Genomic DNA, 22,302 nt, shown 5'->3' with positions numbered 1-22,302 from the left:
GAGTCACTCCAAAGTCACTAATAGCGGAGAACAAACGAAGAGATTATGGTAGGGTACGAAACCACCTCAAAGTTATTCTTTCCAATCAATCCATTGGGCTATTCCTATAAGTGTCACAAATAGCCCTAGAGTTCGTACTAGAATAACACCTTCAGACACAAATCAACCAAAACTCTAATGTCACCTAGATACTCCAATGTCACCTCAAGTATCCGTGGGTATGATTATACGATATGCATCACACAATTTCAGATTCATCTATTCAACCAACACATAGGACCTCAAAGAGTGCCCCAAAGTTTCTACCAGAGAATCACGACGAAAACGTGTGCCAACCCCTATGCATAGGTTCATGGGCGGAACCCGCAAGTTGATCACCAAAACATACATCAAGTGAATCATGTGGTATCCCATTGTCACCACAGATACGCACCACAAGACATACATCAAGTGTTCTCAAATATTTAAAGACTCAATCCAATAAGATTACTTCAAAGGGGAAACACAATCAATTACAAGAGAGTAGAGGGGGAGGAGAAACATAAGATCCAACTATAATAGCAAAGCTTGCGATACATCATGATTGTGCCAAATCAAGAACATGAGAGAGAGAGAGAGATCAAACACATAGCTACTAGTACATACCCTCAGCCCCGAGGGAGAACTACTCCCTCCTCGTCATGGAGAGCACCGGGATGATGAAGATGGCCACCGGAGAGGGATTCCCCCTCCGGTAGGGTGCCGGAACGGGTCTAGATTGGTTTTCAGTAGCTTCTGGCGGCGGAACTCCTGATCTATTGAGTGCTCCGATCGTTTTAGGGTATATGGAGATATATAGGCAGAATAAGTACGTCAGGAGAGCCACGAGGGGCCCACAAGGGTGGAGGGCGTGCCCTAGGGGGGTGAGCGCGCCCCCTGACTCGTGGCTTCCTCGCTGCTTCCCTTACGTACACTCCAAGTCTTCTGGGTTGCTTCCGTTCCAAAAATAAGTTCCGTGAAGTTTCAGGTCTATTGGACTCCATTTGATTTTCCTTTTCTACGATACTCTAAAACAAGGAAAAAAACTGGCATTGGGCTCTGGGTTAATAGGTTAGTCCCAAAAATCATATAAAATAGCATATAAATGCATATAAAACATCCAAGGTTGATAATATAATAGCATGGAACAATCAAAAATTATAGAGACGTTGGAGACGTATCGGCGCCCCCAAGCTTAATTCCTGCTCGTCCTCGAGTAGGTAAATGATAAAAACAGAATTTTTGATGTGGAATGCTACCTAACATATTTATCCATGTAATTCTCTTTATTGTGGCAAGAATATTCAGATCCATAAGATTCAAGACAAAAGTTTAATATTGACATAGAAATGATAATACTTCAAGCATACTAACTAAGCAATCATGTCTTCTCAAAATAACATGGCCAAAGAAAGCTATCCCTACAAAATCATATAGTCTGGCTATGCTCCATCTTCACCACACAAAATATTTAAATCATGCACAACCCCGATGACAAGCCAAGCAATTGTTTCATACTTCTGATGTTCTCAAACTTTTTCAATCTTCACGCAATACATGAGTATGAGCCATGGATATAGCACTATAGGTGGAATAGAATGGTGGTTGTGGAGAAGACAAAAAGGAGAAGATAGTCTCACATCAACTAGGCGTATCAACGGGCTATGGAGATGCCCATCAATAGTTATTAATGTGAGTGAGTAGGGATTTCCATGCAACGGATGCACTGGAGCTATAAGTGTATGAAAGCTCAACAAAAGAAACTAGTGGGTGTGCATCCAACTCGCTTGCTCACAAAGACCTAGGGCATTTTGAGGAAGCCCATCATTCGAATATGCAAGCCAAGTTCCATAATGAAAAATTCCCACTAGTATATGGAAGTGATATCATAGGAGACTCTCTATTATGAAGATCATGGTGCTACTTTGAAGCAGAAGTGTGGTAAAAGGATAGTAGCATTGCCCCTTCTCTCTTTTTCTCTCATTTTTATTTTTTTTATTTTTTATTTGGGCATTTCTCTTTTTATGGCCTACTTTTTCTCTCTTTTTTTATTTGGGCTTCTTTGGCCTCTTTTATTTATTTATTTTCGTCCGGAGTCTCATCCCGACTTATGGGGGAATCATAGTCTCCATCATCCTTTCCTCATTGGGACAATGCTCTAATAATGATGATCATCACACTTTTATTTACTTACAACTCAAGAATTACAACTCGATTCTTAGAACAGAATATGAATCTATATGAATGCCTCCAACGGTGTACTGGGATGTGCAATGACTCAAGAGTGACATGTATGAAAGAATTATGAATGGTGGCTTTGCCACAAATACAATGTCAACTACATGATCATGCATAGCAATATGACAATGATGGAGCGTGTCATAATAAACGGAATGGTGGAGAGTTGCATGGCAATATATCTCGGAATGGCTATGGAAATGCCATAATAGGTAGGCATGGTGGCTGTTTTGAGGAAGGTATATGGTGGGTTTAAGGTATCGGCGAAAGTTGCGCGGTACTAGAGAGGCTAGCAATGGTGGAAGGGTGAGAGTGCGTATAATCCATGGACTCAACATTAGTCATAAAGAACTCACATACTTATTGCAAAAATCTATTAGTTATCGAAACAAAGTACTACGCGCATGCTCCTAGGGGATATATTAGTAGGAAAAGACCATCGCCCGTCCCCGACCGCCACTCATAAGGAAGACAATCAATAAATAAATCATGCTCCGACTTCATCACATAAAAGTTCACCATACGTGCATGGTACGGGAATCACAAACTTCAACACAAGTATTTCTCAAATTCACAACTACTCAACTAGCATGACTCTAATATTACCATCCTCATATCTCAAAACAATCATCAAGTATCAAACTTCTCATAGTATTCAATGCACTTTATATGAAAGTTTTTATTATACCCCTCTTGGATGCCCATCATATTAGGACTAAATTCATAACCAAAGCAAATTACCATGCTGTTTAGAACTCTCAAAATAATATAAGTGAAGCATGAGAGTTCATCTATTTCTATAAAACCACCACCGTGCTCTAAAAGGATATAAGTGAAGCACTAGAGCAAATGACAAACTACTCCGAAAGATATAAGTGAAGATCAATGAGTAGTCAAATAATTATGCAACTATGTGAAGACTCTCTAACATTTAAGAATTTCAGATCTTGGTATTTTATTCAAACAGCAAGCAAAACAAAATAAAATGACATCTAAGAATAGCAAACATCATGTGAAGAAGCAAAAACTTAGGATCAACCGATACTAACCGATAGTTGTTGAAGAAGAAAGGTGGGATGCCAACCGGGGCATCCCCAAGCTTAGACGCTTGAGACTTCTTGAAATATTATCTTGGGGTGCCTTGGGCATCCCCAATCTTGAGCTTTGTGTCTCCTTAATTCCTCTCATATTACGGTCTCCCTAAATCTCAAAAGCTTCATCCACACAAAACTCAACAAGGACTCGTGAGATAAGTTAGTACAAACCATTGCAAAAACCTTATCATACTCTACTATAGCAAATCACTAAAATTATTATTCAACATTGCATACTAAATTCCTCTGCATATTTAATACTCATATCTTCAAATAGAATCATTAAAGAAGCAAACATATGCAAACAATGCAAACATAACAGCAATCTGCCTAAACGGGACAGTCTGTAAAGAATGCAGCAACATCCATACTTAACTAGTTCCAAAAATTATGAAAGAAAATTCCCACTGTAGCAAATTTATCAGATCTTAATATGAAGAAGGTTTCAACATTTTATCACATTCTGACTTTTCCAGGGAATTATTGCAACAGCGGTAAACTTTCTGTTTTCAAACAGCAACATGTGGACTTCTAAAATAGGCATAGTAAAGGCTATCAATGCCACTTTTATTGAAATAAAAGATGCAAAACATTATTATAAATAACAGAAATCAAATCCTAACAAAATAAATTGACGCTCCAAGCAAAACACATATCATGTGGTAAATAAAAATATAGCTCCAAGTAAAGTTACCGATGAACGAAGACGAAAGAGGGGATGCCTTCTGGGGCATCCCCAAGCTTAGGCTCTTGGTCATCCTTGAATATTACCTTGGGGTGCCTTGGGCATCCCAAGCTTAGGCTCTTGCCGCTCCTTATTCCATAGTCCATCGAATCTTTACCCACAACTTGAAAACTTCACAACACAAAACTTAACAGAAAACTCGTAAGCTCCGTTAGTATAAGAAAACAAACAACCACTTCAAGGTACTGTAATGAACTCATTATTTATTTATATTGGTGTTAAACCTACTGTATTCCAACTTCTCTATGGTTTATAAACTCTTTTTCTGGCCATAGATTCATCGAAATAAGCAAACAATACATAGAAAACAGAATCTGTCAAAAAGAGAACAGTCTGTAGTAATTTGGATCAAACGTATACTTCTGGAACTCATAAAATTCTTAGACAAATTGCTGGACGTTAGTAATTTATCTATTAATCATATTAAAAAAGTATTAGCTAAATACCACTCTCCAATAAAAAATGGCAGCAATTCTCGTGAGCGCTAAAGTTTCTGTTTTCTACAGCATGATCGCAAAGACTTTCCCCAAGTCTTCCCAAAGGTTCTACTTGGCACAAACACTAATTAAAAGCATAAAACCACATCTAAACATAGGATAGATAAATTATTTATTACTAAACAGGAACAAAAAGCAGGGAACTAAAATAAAATTGGGTTGCCTCCCAACAAGCGCTATCGTTTAACGCCCCTAGCTAGGCATGATGATTTCAACGATGCTCACATAAAAGATAAGAATTGTAACATAAAGAGGGCATCATTAAGAATATGAATATCACATTTAAGCCTAACCCACTTCCTATGCATAGGGATTTTGTGAGCAAACAACTTGTGGGAACAAGAATCAACTTGCATAGGAAGGTAAAACAAGCACAACTTCAAGATTTTAAGCAGATAGAGATGAAACTTGATATTATTGCAATTCCTACAAGCATATATTCCTCCCTCATAATAATTTTCAGTAGCATTATGAATGAATTCAACAATACAACCAGCACCTAAAGCATTCTTTTCATGATCTACAAGCATAGAAAATTTACTACTCTCCACATAAGCAAAATTCTTCTCAATCAGAATAGTGGGAGTATCATAAGAGACTCGAATACTATAAATTGTTTCCACATTAAAAGAGTAATGTTCAGAAAAGGGGTAACCATAATCATGACAAGTTTTATAAATATGATCACTACTTTTTATAGCATAAGTATCATCACAATAATCATCATAAGTAGGAGGCATGCTATCATCATTATAAATTTGCATATCAAAACTTGGGAGACTAAAAATATCATCTTCATTAAACATAGCATCCCCAAGCTTGGGACAAACATTAATTGCAGCAAATATATTCTCAAAAACATCATCTTCATCAAACATAGCCTCCCCAAGCTTGGGCCTTTTCATATCATAAGCGTAATCACTCTCATCATTAATAGTATGGATAGCACCAATAGTATAGCAATTATCATATTCTTCCAAGCAAGTGCCAATTTTTTTTCAAGATCATAAGAAGTATCATTATCTTCCACAATTATATTTTCATGAGGCACAATATTAATAGGAGCAACATTATTTGGGAGAGATATCTTTTTACCTCTCTTCCTTTTTCTTCTTCTTCACCACATCATGTGTGGGTTCAATCCTCTTTTTGGAGCTCCTTATTAATGAGATTGGTTGAATAGGAGGCTCCTCCTCGTTACCTGATTCATCATAAGAAATAATAGAAGGTTATTGGGAAGTCTCTTCCCTTTCATTAGTATTCTCTTCATCCACTATTTGCTTTCTTTTCTTTATGTAATTGGTAATATAAGGATTTCAATGCAATTCACAGCACAATACATATAAATTTCCTCTAGATCAAAGCCAAGCAGTTTATAACGGGCAAATTCTGGAAGATCCCTAGTTATATGTTTCATTTCTTCGCAATCCATAAGCAAGCTAAGTTCATTATAATGTGCAAGGGAAATCAACTCATCACAAATTTTGGACACGATTAGATCATGAAACAATTTGCATCGGATGGTTAAATGACCACGTTCATTGCAAAGCTCACAAGTATGGCCAAGAAAATTTAAATTTTCAGCACAATCATCTGGCCTTTCTTGCAACATTTTAGTTTCTAAGTACTTATGCCTCTTGCAATATCTATCTTCCCTATTTGGTGTGTACTTACAAACCCAATGCACTCCACAAAAATTGACATGTTTATAGGAGACATTTTCATCATAACTAGTGCAATCATCATTAGTACCATGGATATTCAAGGAGTTCATACTAACAACATTGCAATCATGCTCATCATTCAAAGATTTGGTGCCAAATATTTTAATGCATTCTTCTTCTAACACAATTTTCCTTCCCATCATACTCACGAAAGATATTAAAAAGATGAAGCATATGAGGTAGACTCAATTCCATTTTTTTATAGTTTTCTTTTATAGACTAAACTAGTGATAAAGCAAGAAACTAAAAGACTCGATTGCAAGATCTAAAGATATACCTTCAAGCACTCACCTCCCCGGCAATGGCGCTAGAAAAGAGCTTGATGTCTACTACACAATCTTCTTCTTGTAGACGTTGTTGGGCCTCCAAGCGCAGAGGTTTGTAGGAAAGTAGCAAATTTCCCTCAAGTGGATGACCTAAGGTTTATCAATCCGTAGGAGGCGTAGGATGAAGATGGTGTCTCTCAAGCGACCCTGCAACCAAATAACAAAGAGTCTCTTGTGTCCCCAACACACCCAATACAATGGTAAATTGTATAGGTGCACTAGTTCAGCGAAGAGATGGTGATGCAAGTGGTATATGGATAGTAGATAATAGTTTTTGTAATCTGAAAATATAAAAACAGCAAGGTAACTAATGGTAAAAGTGAGCGTAAACGGTATTGCAATATGTTGAAACAAGGCCCAGGGTTCATACTTTCACTAGTGCAAGTTCTCTAAACAATAATAGCATAATTGGATCACATAACTATCCCTCAACATGCAATAAAGAGTCACCCCAAAGTCACTAATAGCGGAGAACAAACGAAGAGATTATAGTAGGGTACGAAACCACCTCAAAGTTATTCTTTCCAATCAATCCGTTGGGCTATTCCTATAAGTGTCACATATAGCCCTAGAGTTCGTACTAGAATAACACCTTAAGACACAAATCAACCAAAACCCTAATGTCACCTAGATACTCCAATGTCACCTCAAGTATCCGTGGGTATGATTATATGATATGCATCACACAATCTCATATTCATCTATTCAACCAACACATAGGACCTCAAAGAGTGCCCCAAAGTTTCTAATCACGACGAAAACGTGTGCCAACCCCTATGCATAGGTTCATGGGCGGAACCCACAAGTTGATCACCAAAACATACATCAAGTGAATCACATGGTATCCCATTGTCACCACAAATACGCACGGGAAGACATACATCAAGTGTTCTCAAATCTTTAAAGACTCACTCCGATAAGATTACTTCAAAGGGGAAACTCAATCAATTACAAGAGAGTAGAGGGGGAGGAGAAACATAAGATCCAACTTTAATAGCAAAGCTCGCGATACATCAACATCATGCCAAATCAAGAACACGAGAGAGAGAGAGAGAGAGATCAAACACATAGCTACTAGTACATACCCTCAGCCCCGAGGGAGAACTACTCCCTCCTCGTCATGGAGAGCGCCAAGATGATGAAGATGGCCACCGGAGAGAGATTCCCCCTCCGGCAGGGTGCCGGAACGGGTCTAGATTGGTTTTTGGTGGCTACGAAGGCTTCTGGTGGCGGAACTCCCGATCTTGTGTTCTCCGATCATTTTAGGGTATATGGAGATATATAGGCGGAAGAAGTACGTCAGGGGAGCCACGAGGGGCCCACGAGGGTGGAGGGCACGCCCTAGGGGGTGGGCGCCCGCTGCCTCGTGGCTTCCTCATTGCTTCCCTTACGTACACTCCAAGTCTTCTGGGTTGCTTCCGTTACAAAAATAAGTTCCGTGAAGTTTCAGGTCAATTGGACTCCGTTTGATTTTCCTTTTCTGCGATACTCTAAAACAAGGAAAAAACAGAAACTGGCAATGGGCTTTGGGTTAATAGGTTAGTCCCAAAAATCATACAAAATAGCATATAAATGCATATAAAACATCCAAGGTTGATAATATAATAGCATGGAACAATCAAAAATTATAGATATGTTGGAGACGTATCATCATACGGGTTGTAGTCTGTGAAGAATACATGCTCATGGAAGAAGTTAGCAGCCTTGAATTTTTGCTTCTTGGAGAAGGGATTCTTCGGCTTGAGCTGAGGAGTGTCAGACAAAGTCATTAAAGCCTCAGGAATCACGTTCTTCGGAACCACAGGCTGAGGAATTTCAGTTTCAGTTGCAGCCTGGTTCTTCATTACTTCATCAATATTTGCATCAGCACTAGTGGTTGTAATTGCTTCAGTAGCATTTTCATCAGCACTAGTGGCTGGAATTGCTTCAGGGATACAAGGTTCATCAGAGCCCATAAGAACTTCAATGTGCACAGGGGACCGAGGGATTTGTTGTTGAGGGGTGAAGAGCGGAGAGTTGGGGTGCTGACTATCCCAATAGTCATCATTTAGCACTGGAGTGGAGCACCCAATATCCACGTCTTCATCCTCTTCATTTAATTCTTCAACTCCTACCTCTTCAGCTGTGAACTGAGGCATAGGCGATGAGATGATTGGAGTTGAAGGGATATCACCCGCTTCAATTTCTTCGTCCAACTGCTCTGAAGAAGCAGCAGAAGGAACGTCTTCATCCGATCCGCTTGGGATCACATAATCTTCACCAAAAGGAACGAGTTCCTTTGATGGCATGCTTGAAACTGGAATAGCATTAATCAGATTCTCGAAAGAGCTTGTCAATTTCTTCATCTTATTCAGTGCTGAAGACTAAGATGAAGTAGATGCTTTCCTTTTATTCACTGCTGCTCGCTCCGCAGCTTTGGTTTTCTTCACTTCTGATGCAGAAGGAAGAACTGTACTTGTTGTTGGTGCAGGAGGAGCAGAGGAAATAGGTTCAGTTTCCTCAGGCACAACTGATGCAGTTGCCCTGGTTGGTTCAGATTCTTCAGGCTCAGCGGTTGATGCCTCTGGCCTGGCTTGTTCTTCAGTGCAACAGTAGTGGTTGCCCTGGCAATCTCATCAGCAGCTGGAATGCAGTCATCAGCCCTGGTACTCTCATTTTCTTCAGCAGCCTGATTTTCATCAGCGGTGCTGGCATGTTCTTCAGTCGACTGAGCAGATGCTTCAGCCTGAGGAATTTCAATGTGCATTTGAGTAGCAACATTGGAGGTGAATGTCTTTGCCAATTTCACAAATCTGACTTTGGCTCCCTTCCAGTCAGCATGGTAGGCATCAAATTCATCACTGAGGTTTTTAATTTCAGCTTGAACAGTCACAAGTTCATCAGTTGTCATCTTGACAACGTTCTTCTTCAGATAGCGCTCTTTCTTGTACCGCACTTTCTTCGGCTGCCTGGCCTTCTCAAACTTCCATTTTTCTTCGCCTATGAAGGCGGTCAACATGTGACTTTGGCCAGAAGTCAACTTGAAGTCTGGCATAGGAGTGTTGGGGTCCTTGTGCCAGAGATCAATGTATTCAAGGATCAACTTTGGATCCAGTAGGAGAGGAACTTCACTTCCTTTGGCTCTAGCGGCTCTCTGCTGTCTGTCTATGATGATTTCCGCGAGTTCATCGTCATCAGCTTCGTCATCAGAGGACAGTACTTGAAAAGTGACATGCTTCTTTTGAGGACTTGGTCTAGTGCCTCGTCCAGCAGTGGCCTTAGTCTTCAGGAATGTGGGGCCTGTTGAGGAATGTAGAGGAGCCGAAGAACTTGCTGAGGCTCCTGAGGCAATTGATTTACCTGTGGTGCTTTGACACGAGGCAATATGCACATGTGCTGAGGACTTTGCCGGAGGAGCTAAGGGTTTTGGAACTTGAGGAACTGGGGCAGCTTGAGGAATTGGCCGTGAGGGCTTAGCAGAACTGGGCCGAGAGGGCAATGCTGAGGAGCTTGGCCGTGAGGGCATTGAAGAAGAAGGACCGGGCTTATGTGCGGGCTTCTTTGGCATAGCCTTCTTGGGCTTGCTAGCAGAGGCCTCAACAGTGGCAGCAGAGTCTTCATTGAATTTCTTCACTGCCTCTTTTGCTACTTTGGCCAACTTAGCTTGAAACTTGGCCCATTCAGCAGGAAATTCGTCACCTCGTCTGATGCTTGAGGGATTAGCATCTTGGCCTGGTGCCAAGGGAGGTCTTGGGCATGGAGGGTGTACATAAAATTTCTTCATGTACTTGGGAGTCACATATCTTTATTCCCTCCCTTCTCTGGCCCATCTCCTCTCTATTTTCTGAATGCGCACTTTGCACTCATTCTTCGTTTCTTTTCCATGAATTGCCTCATCTAGAGTGCAATACCCTGCATAGATGTCTTCAGGGATTTCAAATGCAGTGTTGATTTCCAACTTCTTTCCTCCCTTCTAAGGTTTCTTTCCATCGTCCATTTTCTTCAGCTGAGGACTTTGAACAGTTGAGTTCTCTGAAGAGGTGTGCAGTTTTTCTTCAAAGAACGCTGCAAATGAGTTAAGCTGATGAGAACCTAGTGATTCAGTAGCAGACATGTGTACATGTGAATAGAGTATAGGTGCCAAGAGTTTGGAGAGGTCATATGCGTTCTTAGAAGTTTTTGCAAAAAGAACAAGTTTGGGGAATTTGACCAGATGTGTCTTGAGGAATTTCACTAAGCGTTCTTTGACTTAGGTTCCAGAGTTGTGTAGATTGAAAATCAACACAATTGAGGAATCTTGAAGAAAAAACATGGCTTAGGGAACAGATCAAGAACAGATGTATGTGTGAAGTGTTTAGAGTGTGAAGATTGAAGACTAAACACCTTTTGAAGATTTTGATGAAATCACTGGAATCAATAAGGGCAGTAAAAGTAACTTTTAATTACACTTGACCATGAACACGATGAACTGGGAATGTAGATTGGAAGTTCGTCAGTCCATATCTTCCACGCCCTAACTTGGCAGAGGAAGATAGCTATGGCGGCGGTGGAGTGAAGAAATCCGCGGTCGGCGCGAGTATGACGGCGATGAGGTCGAGGCAGCGAAGCTCTTCCTCACCGGCGACTATGCAAGTAGCGGCGGTGCTAGGTTTTGACAGCTCGAGCGAGGGAGTGAGGTCGAGCGAAGTAAAAATAGACCGAGGAAGGGAAGGGGTATATATAGCCATGTTGAAAAACTGCTTGTCCGAGGAAAATGGACGAATGTGCCCCTGACCTTTCTCATCTGTGTGACATGTGTTACCCACGTACTATGAGGTGGAGAGAGTGTGAGATCATGGGTGAATAGATAAGTATTGTCGTGGAATGTGGAACGGTTTGAGCGGCAAACGCCGAAAATTCAGATATGAAAATTTTAATGATTCGTTCGCAAATTCTTCAGCTGATAAGGACACAATGAAGATTTTGAACGGGTTTCAAATAGAACGCACATGAGGAATTTGTGAACAGACTGGGTTGAGTTTAGCATAGAGGGGGAAGGGTCCGATCACATTCACTTAGCAGGAAAACGGCTTGAAGAAATAGCAATAAGTGAATGCTGTAGAGGACATATACTCATATATTTATATAGACAATGAAGAAAAACGACGGAAACAATGAAGACATTGCAAAGTTGAAGAATTTGAACAACAGAGGAATTTCAAGAAAAACTCAATTGAAGATTTTCAACTTTTGTTGGTGGTGTGACCCACCGTATAATAATGATGATTTCAAACACGGCGTACAATTATTGTAGGGCTCTGAGAATCAAATCCTTCATTAATTTCATCACACTTAGAGGGTTAGCCTAAGCACTACGACGATATGACCGAGGTGGATTATGGTGGAGGAGGGCACCGCACATGGCTAAGAGATCAATGATCAACTTGTGTCTATGGGGTGCCCCTTGGCCACGTATCTAAAGGATGGAGGGAGGAGGAGGCCGGCCCTCATAGGACGCGCCCAAAGTGTGGAGTCCTACTAGGACTCCCTAGTCCTAGTAGGATCCCACCTCCCACATGGAATAGGAAAAAGGGAAGGGAGAAGGAGAAGAAAGGAAGGGGCGCCCCCTTTCCCTAGTCCAATTCGGACCAGTCCATGGGTAAGGGTCACGGCCACCCTTGAGGCCTTTCTCTCATTTCCCGTATGGCCCATTAGGGCCCAATACGAATTCCCGTAACTCTCCGGTACTCCAAAAAATACCCAAATCACTCGGAACCTTGCTGATGGACGAATATAGCTTTCCAATATATCGATCTTTACGTCTCGACCATTTTGAGACTCCTCGTCATGTCCCCGATCTCATCCGGGACTCCAAACAAACTTCGGTCATCAAATCACATAACTCATAATACAAATCGTCACAGAACGTTAAGCGTGTGGACCCTACGGGTTCGAGAACTATGTACACATGACCGAGACTCATCTCCGGTCAATAACCAATAGCGGAACCTAGATGCTCATATTGGTTCCTACATATTCTACGGAGAACTTTATTGGTCAAACCGCATAACAACATACGTTGTTCCCTTTGTCATCGGTATGTTACTTGCCGGAGATTCGATCGTCCGTATCTCAATACCTAGTTCAATCTCGTTACCGGAAAGTCTCTTTACTCGTTCCATAATGCATCATCCCACAACTAACTCATTAGTCACATTGCTTGCAAGGCTTATAGTGATGTGCATTATCGAGAGGGCCCAGAGATACTTCTCCGACAATCGGAGTGACAAATCCTAATCTCGATCTATGCCAACTCAACAAGTATCATTGGAGACACCTGTAGGGCACCTTTATAATCACCCAGTTACGTTGTGATGTTTGGTAGCACACAAAGTGTTCCTCTGGTATCCGGAAGTTGCATAATCTCATAGTCATATGAACATGTATAAGTCATGAAGAAAGCAATAGCAATATACTAAACGATCAAGTGCTAAGCTAACGGAATGGTTCAAGTCAATCACATCATTCTCTAATGATGTGATCCCGTTAATCAAATGGCAACTCATGTCTATGGCTAGGAAACTTAACCATCTTTGATTCAATGAGCTAGTCAAGTAGAGGCATACTAGTGACACTCTGTTTGTCTATGTATCCACACATGTACTAAGTTTCCAGTTAATACAATTCTAGCATGAATAATAAACATTTATCATGAAATAAGGAAATAAATAATAACTTTACTATTGCCTCTAGGGCATATTTCCTTCAGTCTCCCACTTGCACAAGAGTCAATAATCTAGTTCACATCGCCATGTGATTTAACACCAATAGTTCACATCACCATGTGATTAACACCCATAGTTCACATCGCCATGTGACCAACACTCAAAGGGTTTACTAGAGTCAATAATATTAGTTCACATCACCATGTGATTAACACCCAAAGAGTACTAGGGTGTGATCATATTTTGCTTGTGAGAGAAGTTTAGTCAACGGGTCTGCCATATTCAGATCCGTATGTATTTTGCAAATTTCTATGTCAACAATGCTCTACACGGAGCTACTCTAGCTAGTTGCTCTCACTTTCAATATGTATCCAGATTGAGACTTAGAGTCATCTGGATCAGTGTCAAAACTTGCATCGATGTAACCCTTTACAACGAACCTTTTGTCACCTCCATAATCGAGAAACATATCCTTATTCCACTAAGGATAATTTTGACCGCTGTCCAGTGATCTACTCCTAGATCACTATTGTACTCCCTTGCCAAACTCAGTGTAGGGTATACAATAGATCTGATACACAACATGGCATACTTTATAGAACCTATGGCTGAGGCATAGGGAATGATTTTTATTCTATTTCTATCTTTTGTCATGGTCGGGCTTTGAGTCTTACTCAATTTCACACCTTGTAACATAGGCAAGAACTCTTTCTTTGACTGTTCCATTTCGAACTACTTCGAAATCTTGTCAAGGTATGTACTCATTGAAAAAAACTTATCAAGCGTCTTGATCTATCTCTATAGATCTTGATGCTCAATATGTAAGCAGCTTCACCGAGGTCTTTCTTTGAAAAACTCCTTTCAAATACTCCTTTATGCTTTCCAGAAAATTCTACATTATTTCCGATCAACAATATGTCATTTACATATACTTATCAGAAATGTTGTAGTGCTCCCACTCACTTTCTTGTAAATACAGGCGTCACCACAAGTCTATATAAAACTATATGCTTTGATCAACTCATCAAAGCGTATATTCCAACTTCGAGATGTTTGCACCAGTTCATAGATGGATCGCTGGAGCTTGCACATTTTGTTAGCACCTTTAGGATCGACAAAACCTTCTGGTTGCATCATATACAACTCTTCTTTAAGAAATCCATTAAGGAATGTAGTTTTAACATACATTTGCTAGATTTCATAAAATGTGGCAATTTGCTAACATGATTCGGACAGACTGAAGCATCGCTACGAGTGAGAAAATCTCATCGTGGTCAACGCCTTGAACTTTGTCAAAAACCTTTTTCGACAAGTCTAGCTTTGTAGATAATAACATTACTACCAGCGTCCGTCTTCCTCTTGATGATCCATTTATTTTCTATGGCTTGCCGATCATCGGGCAAGTCAACCAAAGTCCACACTTTGTTCTCATACATGGATCCCATCTCAGATTTAATGGCCTCAAGCCATTTCATGGAATCTGGGCTCATCATCGCTTCCTCATAGTTCGTAGGTTCGTCATGGTCAAGTAACATGACCTCTAGAACAGGATTACCGTACCACTCAGGTTGACCTACGAGGTTCTGTAGTAACTTGATCTAAAGTTACATTATCATCATGATTAGCTTCCTCACTAATTGGTGTAGGAGTCATAGGAACAGATTTCTATGATGAACAACTTTCCAATAAGGGAGCAGGTACAATTACCTCATGAAGTTCTACTTTCCTCCCACTCACTTCTTTCGAGAGAAACTCCTTCTCTAGAAAGGACCCATTCTTAGCAACGAATGTCTTGCCTTCGGATCTGTGATAGAAGGTATACCCAACTGTCTCCTTTGGGTATCCTATGAAGACACATTTCTCCGATTTGGGTTTGAGCTTATCAGGATGAAACTTTTTCACATAAGCATCGCAACCCCAAACTTTAAGAAACGACAACTTTGGTTTCTTGCCAAACCATAGTTCATATGGTGTCGTCTCAACGGATTTAGATGGTGCCCTATTTAATGTGAATGCAGTTGTCTCTAATGCATGACCCCAAAATGATAGTGGTAAATCGGTAAGATACATCATAGATTGCACCATATCTAATAAAGTACGGTTACGATGTTCGGACACACCATTACGCTGTGGTGTTCCAGGTGGCGTGAGTTGCGAAACTATTCCGCATTGTTTCAAATGAAGACCAAACTCGTAACTCAAATATTCTCCTCCATGATCAGATCGTAGAAACTTTATTTTCTTGTTACAATGATTTTCCACTTCACTCTGAAATTATTTGAACTTTTCAAATGTTTCAGATTTATGTTTCATCAAGAAGATATACCCATATCTGCTCAAATCATATGTGAAGGTCAGAAAATAACGATACCTGTCGCGAGCCTCAGCACTCATCGGACTGCATACATCAGTATGTATTATTTCCAACAAGTCTGTTGCCCGCTCCATTGTTCCGGAGAATGGAGTCTTAGTCATCTTGCCCATGAGGCATGGTCACAAGCATCAACTGAGTCATAATCAAGTGATTCCAAAAGCCCATCAGCATGGATTTTCTTCATGCCCTTTACACCAATATGACCTAAACGGCAGTGCCACAAATAAGTTGCACTATCACTATTAACTTTGCATCTTTTGGCTTCAATATTATGAATATGTGTATCACTACCATCGAGATTCAATAAACCATTCACCTTGGGTGTATGACCATTGAAGGTTTTATTCATGTAAACAGAACATCAATTATTCCCTGACTTTAAATGAATAAACGTATTGCAATAAACATGATCAAATCATATCCATGCTTAACGCAAACACCAAATAACATTTATTTAGGTTCCACACTAATCCCAAAAGTATAGGGAGTGTGCGATGATGATCATATAAATCTTGGAACCACTTCCAACACACATCGTCACTTCACCCTTAACTAGTCTCTGTTCATTCTATAACTCTCATTTCGAGTTACTAAGCTTAGCAACTGAACTAGTATCAAATACTGAGGGGTTGCTATAAACACTAGTAAAGTACACATCAATAACATGTATATCAAATATACCTTTGTTCACTTTGCCATCCTTCTTATCCGCCAAATACTTGGGCAGTTCTGCTTCCAATGACCAGTCCCTTTGCAGTAGAAGCACTTAGTCTCAGGCTTAGGTCCAGACTTGGGCTTCTTCACTTGAGCAGCAACTTGCTTGTCGTTCTTCTTGAAGTCCGCCTTCTTCCCTTTGACCTTTTTCTTGAAACTAGTGGTCTTGTCAACCATCAACACTTCATGCTTTTCTTGATTTCTACCTTCGTCGATTTTAGCATCACGAAGAGCTTGGGAATCGTTTCCGTTATCCCTTGCATATTATAGTTCATCACGAAGTTCTAGTAACTTGGTGATAGTGACTAGAGAACTCTGTCAATCACTATCTTATCTTGAAGATTAACTCCCACTTGATTCAAGTGATTGTAGTACTCAGACATTCTGAGCACATGCTCACTAGCTGAGCTATTCTCCTCCATCTTGTAGGAAAAGTACTTGTCAAAGGTCTCATACCTTTGGACATGGGCATGAGTCTGAAATACGGCTATCTCTTGAGCACTTGCATTGGTTTTCCCTTGAAGAGAAAAGGGTGGTGCAGCAAAGTAGCGTAAGTATTTCCCTTAGTTTTTGAGAACCAAGGTATCAATCTAGTAGGAGACCACGCACGAGTCCCTCGTACCTACACAAACAAATAAATCCATGCAACCAACACCGATAAGGGGTTGTCAATCCCTACACGGTCACTTACGAGAGTGAGATCTGATAGATATGATAAGATAATATTTTTGGTATTTTTGTGATAAAGATGCAAAGTAAAATGAAAGCAAAGAAAATAACTAAGTATTGGAAGATTAATATGATGAAGATAGACCCGGGGGCCATATGTTTCACTAGTGGCTTCTCTCAAGAGCATAGGTATTTTACGGTGGGTGAACGAATTACTGTTGAGCAATTGACAGAATTGAGCATAGTTATGAGATTATCTAGGTATGATCATGTATATAGGCATCACGTCCGACACAAGTAGACCGACTCCTGCCTGCATCTACTACTATTACTCCACTCATCGACCGCTATCCAGCATGCATCTAGAGTATTAAGTTCATGAAAATAGAGTAACGCCTTAAGCAAGATGACATGATGTAGAGGGATAAATTCATGCAATATGATAAAAAAACCCATCTTGTTATCCTCGATGGCAACAATACAATACGTGCCTTGATGCCCCTACTGTCACTGGGAAAGGACACCGCAAGATTCAACCCAAAGCTAAGCACTTCTCCCATTGCAAGTAAGATCAATCTAGTAGGCCAAACCAAACTGATAATTCGAAGAGACTTGCAAAGATAACCAATCATACATAAAAGAATTCAGAGGAGATTCAAATATTGTTCATAGATAATCTTGATCATAAACCCACAATTCATCGATCTCAACAAACAAACCGCAAAAAGAAGATTACATAGAATAGATCTCCACAAGAGAGGGGGAGAACATTGTATTGAGATCCAAAAAGAGAGAAGAAGCCATCTAGCTAATAACTATGGACCCGAAGGTCTGAGGTAAAATACTCACACTTCATCGGAGAGGCTATGGTGTTGATGTAGAAGCCCTCCATGATGGATGCCCCCTCCGGCGGAGCTCCGGAACAGGCCCCAAGATGGGATCTCGTGGATACAGAAAGTTGCGGCGATGGAATTAGGGTTTTGGCTCCGTATTTGATCGTTTGGGGGTACGTAGGTATATATAGGAGGAAGGAGTACGTCGGTGGAGCAACAGGGGGCCCACGAGGGTGGAGGGCGCGCCTGGGGGTAGGTGCGCCTCCCTACCTCGTGGCCTCCTCCTTTATTTCTTGACGTAGGGTCCAAGTCTCTTGGATCATGTTTAGTGAGAAAATCATGTTCCTGAAGGTTTCATTCCGTTTGGACTCCGTTTGATATTCCTTTTCTTCGAAACCCTAAAATAGGCAAAAAACAGCAATACAGGGCTGGGCCTCCGGTTAATAGGTTAGTCCCAAAAATAATATAAAAGTGGATAATAAAGCCCAATAATGTCCAAAACAGTAGATAAAATAGCATGGAGCAATCAAAAATTATAGATACGTTGGAGACGTATCAAGCATCCCCAAGCTTAATTCCTGCTCGTCCTCGAGTAGGTAAATGATAAAAAGATAAATTTTGATGTGGAGTGCTACTTGGCATAATTTTGATGTAACTCTTCTTAATTGTGGTATGAATATTCAGATCCGAAAGATTCAAGATAAAAGTTTAATATTGACATAAAAATAATAATACTTCAAGCATACTAATGAAGCAATCATGTCTTCTCAAAATAACATGGCCAAAGAAAGTTATCCCTACAAAATCATATAGTCTGGCTATGCTCTATCTTCACCACACAAAATATTTAAATCATGCACAAACCCGATGACAAGCCAAGCAATTGTTTCATACTTTTGACATTCTCAAACTTTTTCAATCTTCACACAATACATGAGCGTGAGCCATGGATATAACACTATATGTGGAATAGAATGGTGGTTGTTGAGAAGACAAACGGGAGAAGATAGTTTCACATCAACTAGGCGTATCAACGGGCTATGGAGATGCCCATCAATAGATATCAATGTGAGTGAGTAGGGATTGCCATGCAACGGATGCACTAGAGCTATAAGTATATGAAAGCTCAACAAAAGAAACTAAGTGGGTGTGCATCCAACTTGCTTGCTCATGAAGACCTAGGGCATTTTGAGGAAGCCCATCATTGGAATATACAAGCCAAGTTCTATAATGAAAAATTCCCACTAGTATATGAAAGTGACGAAATGAGAGGCTCTCTATCATGAATATCATGGTGCTACTTTTAAGCACAAGTGTGGTAAAAGGATAGTAACATTGTCCCTTCTCTCTTTTCTCTTATTTTTTTATTTGGGCCTTTTCTATTTTTTTATGGCCTCCTTTTTTTCGTCCGGAGTCTCATCCCGACTTGTGGGGGAATCATAGTCTCCATCATCCTTTCCTCACTGGGACAATGCTCTAATAATGATGATCATCACACTTTTATTTTCTTACAACTCAACAATTACAACTCGATACTTAGAACAAAATATGATTCTATATGAATGCCTCTGGCGGTGTACCGGGATATGCAATGAATCAAGAGTGACATGTATGAAAGAATTATGAAAGGTGGCTTTGCCACAAATATGATGTCAACTACATGATCATGCTAAGCAATATGACAATGATGGAGTGTGTCATAATAAACGGAATGGTGGAAAGTTGCATGGAAATATATATCGGAATGGCTATGGAAATGCCATAATAGGTAGGTATGGTGGCTGTTTTGAGGAAGGTATATGGTGGGTGTATGATATCGGCGAAAGGTGCGCGGTATTAGAGAGGCTAGCAATGGTGGAAGGAAGAAAAGTGCATATAATCCATGGACTCAACATTAGTCATAGAGAACTCATATACTTATAGCAAAAATCTACAAGTTATCAAAGCAATGTATTACGCGCATGCTCCTAGCGGGATAGATTGGTAGGAAAAGACCATCGCTCGTCCCCGACCGCCACTCATAAGGAAGGCAATCAAAAAATAAATCATGCTCCGACTTCATCACATAACGGTTCACCATACGTGCATGCTACGGGAATCACAAACTTTAACACAAGTATTTCTCAAATTCACAACTACTCAACTAGCACAACTTTAATATCAGCATCTTCATATCTCAAAACAATTATCAAGCATCAAAGTTCTCATAGCATTCAACACACTCATAAGAAAGTTTTTACTATTCTTGAATACCAAGCATATTAGGATTATTTAGGCAAATTACCATGCTATTTCAGACTCTCAAAATAATCTAAGTGAAGCATGAGAGATCAATAGTTTCTATAAAACAATTCCACCACCGTGCTCTAAAAGATATAAGTGAAGTACTAGACCAAAACTATATAACTCAAATGATATAAGCGAAGCACATAGAGTATTCTAACAAATTCCAAATCATGTATGGCTCTCTCAAAAGGTGTGTACAACAAGTATGATTGTGGTAAACTAAAAAGCAAAGACTCAAATCATACAAGACGCTCCAAGCAAAACACATATCATGTGGTGAATAAAAATATAGCTCCAAGTAAAGTTACCGATAGAAGTAGACAAAAGACGGGATGCCTTCCGGGGCATCCCCAATATTTGACTTTTAGGTGTCCTTAGATTATCTTGGAGGTTCCATGGGCATCCCCAAGCTTAGGCTCTTGCCTCTCCTTGTTCCATAATCCATCAAATCTTTACCCAAAACTTGAAAACTTCACAACACAAAACTTAAAGTAGAAAATCTCGTGAGCTCCGTTAGCAAAAGAAAAAAAGACCACTTCAAGGTACTGTAATGAACTCATTATTTACTTATATTGGTGTTAAACCTACTGTATTCCAACTTATCTATGGTTTATAAACTATTTTACTAGCCATAGATTCATCAAAATAAGCAAACAACACATGAAAAACAGAATCTGTCAAAAACAGAACAGTCTGTAGTAAACTGTAGCTAGCGCAAAATCTGGAACCTCAAAAATTCTAAAATAAATTGCTGGACGTGAGGAATTTATATATAAATCATCTTCAAAAAGAATTAACTAAAAATCACTTTCCAAATAAAAATGGAAGCAGTTCTCGTGAGCGTTAAAGTTTCTTTTTTTACAGCAAGATTAACAAGACTTTCCCCAGGTCTTCCCAATGGTTCTACTTGGCACAAACACTAATTAAACACAAAAAACACAACAAAAACAGAGGCTAAGAAAATTATTTATTACTAAACATGATCAAAAATCAAGGAATAAAAATAAAATTGGGTTGCCTCGCAACAAGCGCTATCGTTTAACGCCCCTAGCTAGGCATAAAAAGCAAGGATAGATCTAGGTATTGCCATCTTTGGTTTTAGGGAAAAAGAGAGCAAACTTGTTATCTATTGTCGGGGGACTGATCCACGAACACCTATGGTACCGGCGGGCCGAGTCCCTTTCGGTTCGGCAGGGGCGGAGGTCGCACAAAGAGCAGATCGAGGCGAAGCACACGAGCGATTTACCCAGGTTCGGGCCGCACGGATGCGTAAAACCCTACTCCTGCTTTGTGGTTTGTATTGATTTCTTGCTCGGGAGCGCAGAGTGCTACAGTACACACCAGCAGCTAGCGAGACCAAGCGTGAGTGTTCTCCGAACTGGCTAACCCCCCTCTACGTTGCACACGGGCCTCCTTTTATATGCTCAAGGGGTCACCAACAGGTGGCAACGGAGGCAAAGGGTAAAAATGGAAAGGTGCTGCGGTAGGTATAGCTACCTGCTACAGTGTATCATACCTAACCCTGACGGTAGGGGACAAGGGCATTAAATGCCCGTCTGTGTCGCCTAAACAGTGCAAAAGGGACCGTCAGGGGCGCCACCGCCTGCCACGATGGCGATCTTGTCAGCGTCGCTTGCCACCGCTCACCGCAAGCTGCACAGCCTCTCGCCACGTACGCCTGGAAGGGTCCCAGAGCGACACGTTGGTGGATGTGCTGGAGCGCGGGCACAGTGGTGTCTTGCCGCGGCAAGCGCCTTGCCGCGGTTGTTGTCTTGTCGCGCCCGGGAGCTTGTCGCTCACCGGGCCTTGCCGGGACGTGCGACGCATCGCGGCAAGTTCCTTGAGATGCCTTGGTTGGCCTTCCCGGCAAGCTCCTCTTGCGGGGGTCTTGAGATGCCTTGGTTGGCCTTCCCGGCAAGATCCTCTTGCCAGGGTCTTGTCCCTTTGTCTTGGATACTTTGTTCTTGAATGGCTCCAAAGGAACCATGGAGGACCTTGGCGGTCACCCGGCAAGTCTTGCCGCGGGATGCTGTGACTGCCCGTGCACAAGTTCGGGATACTAGGGTACCCCTACTCTAGTACACCGACAGGAGCCCCCGGG

Source organism: Triticum urartu, chromosome 3A (assembly GCF_056163025.1).
Source record: "Triticum urartu cultivar PI428250 chromosome 3A, HENAU_Tu73, whole genome shotgun sequence".
NCBI classification, from domain to species: domain Eukaryota; kingdom Viridiplantae; phylum Streptophyta; class Magnoliopsida; order Poales; family Poaceae; genus Triticum; species Triticum urartu.
Note: the sequence above shows the minus strand (reverse complement) of the source record.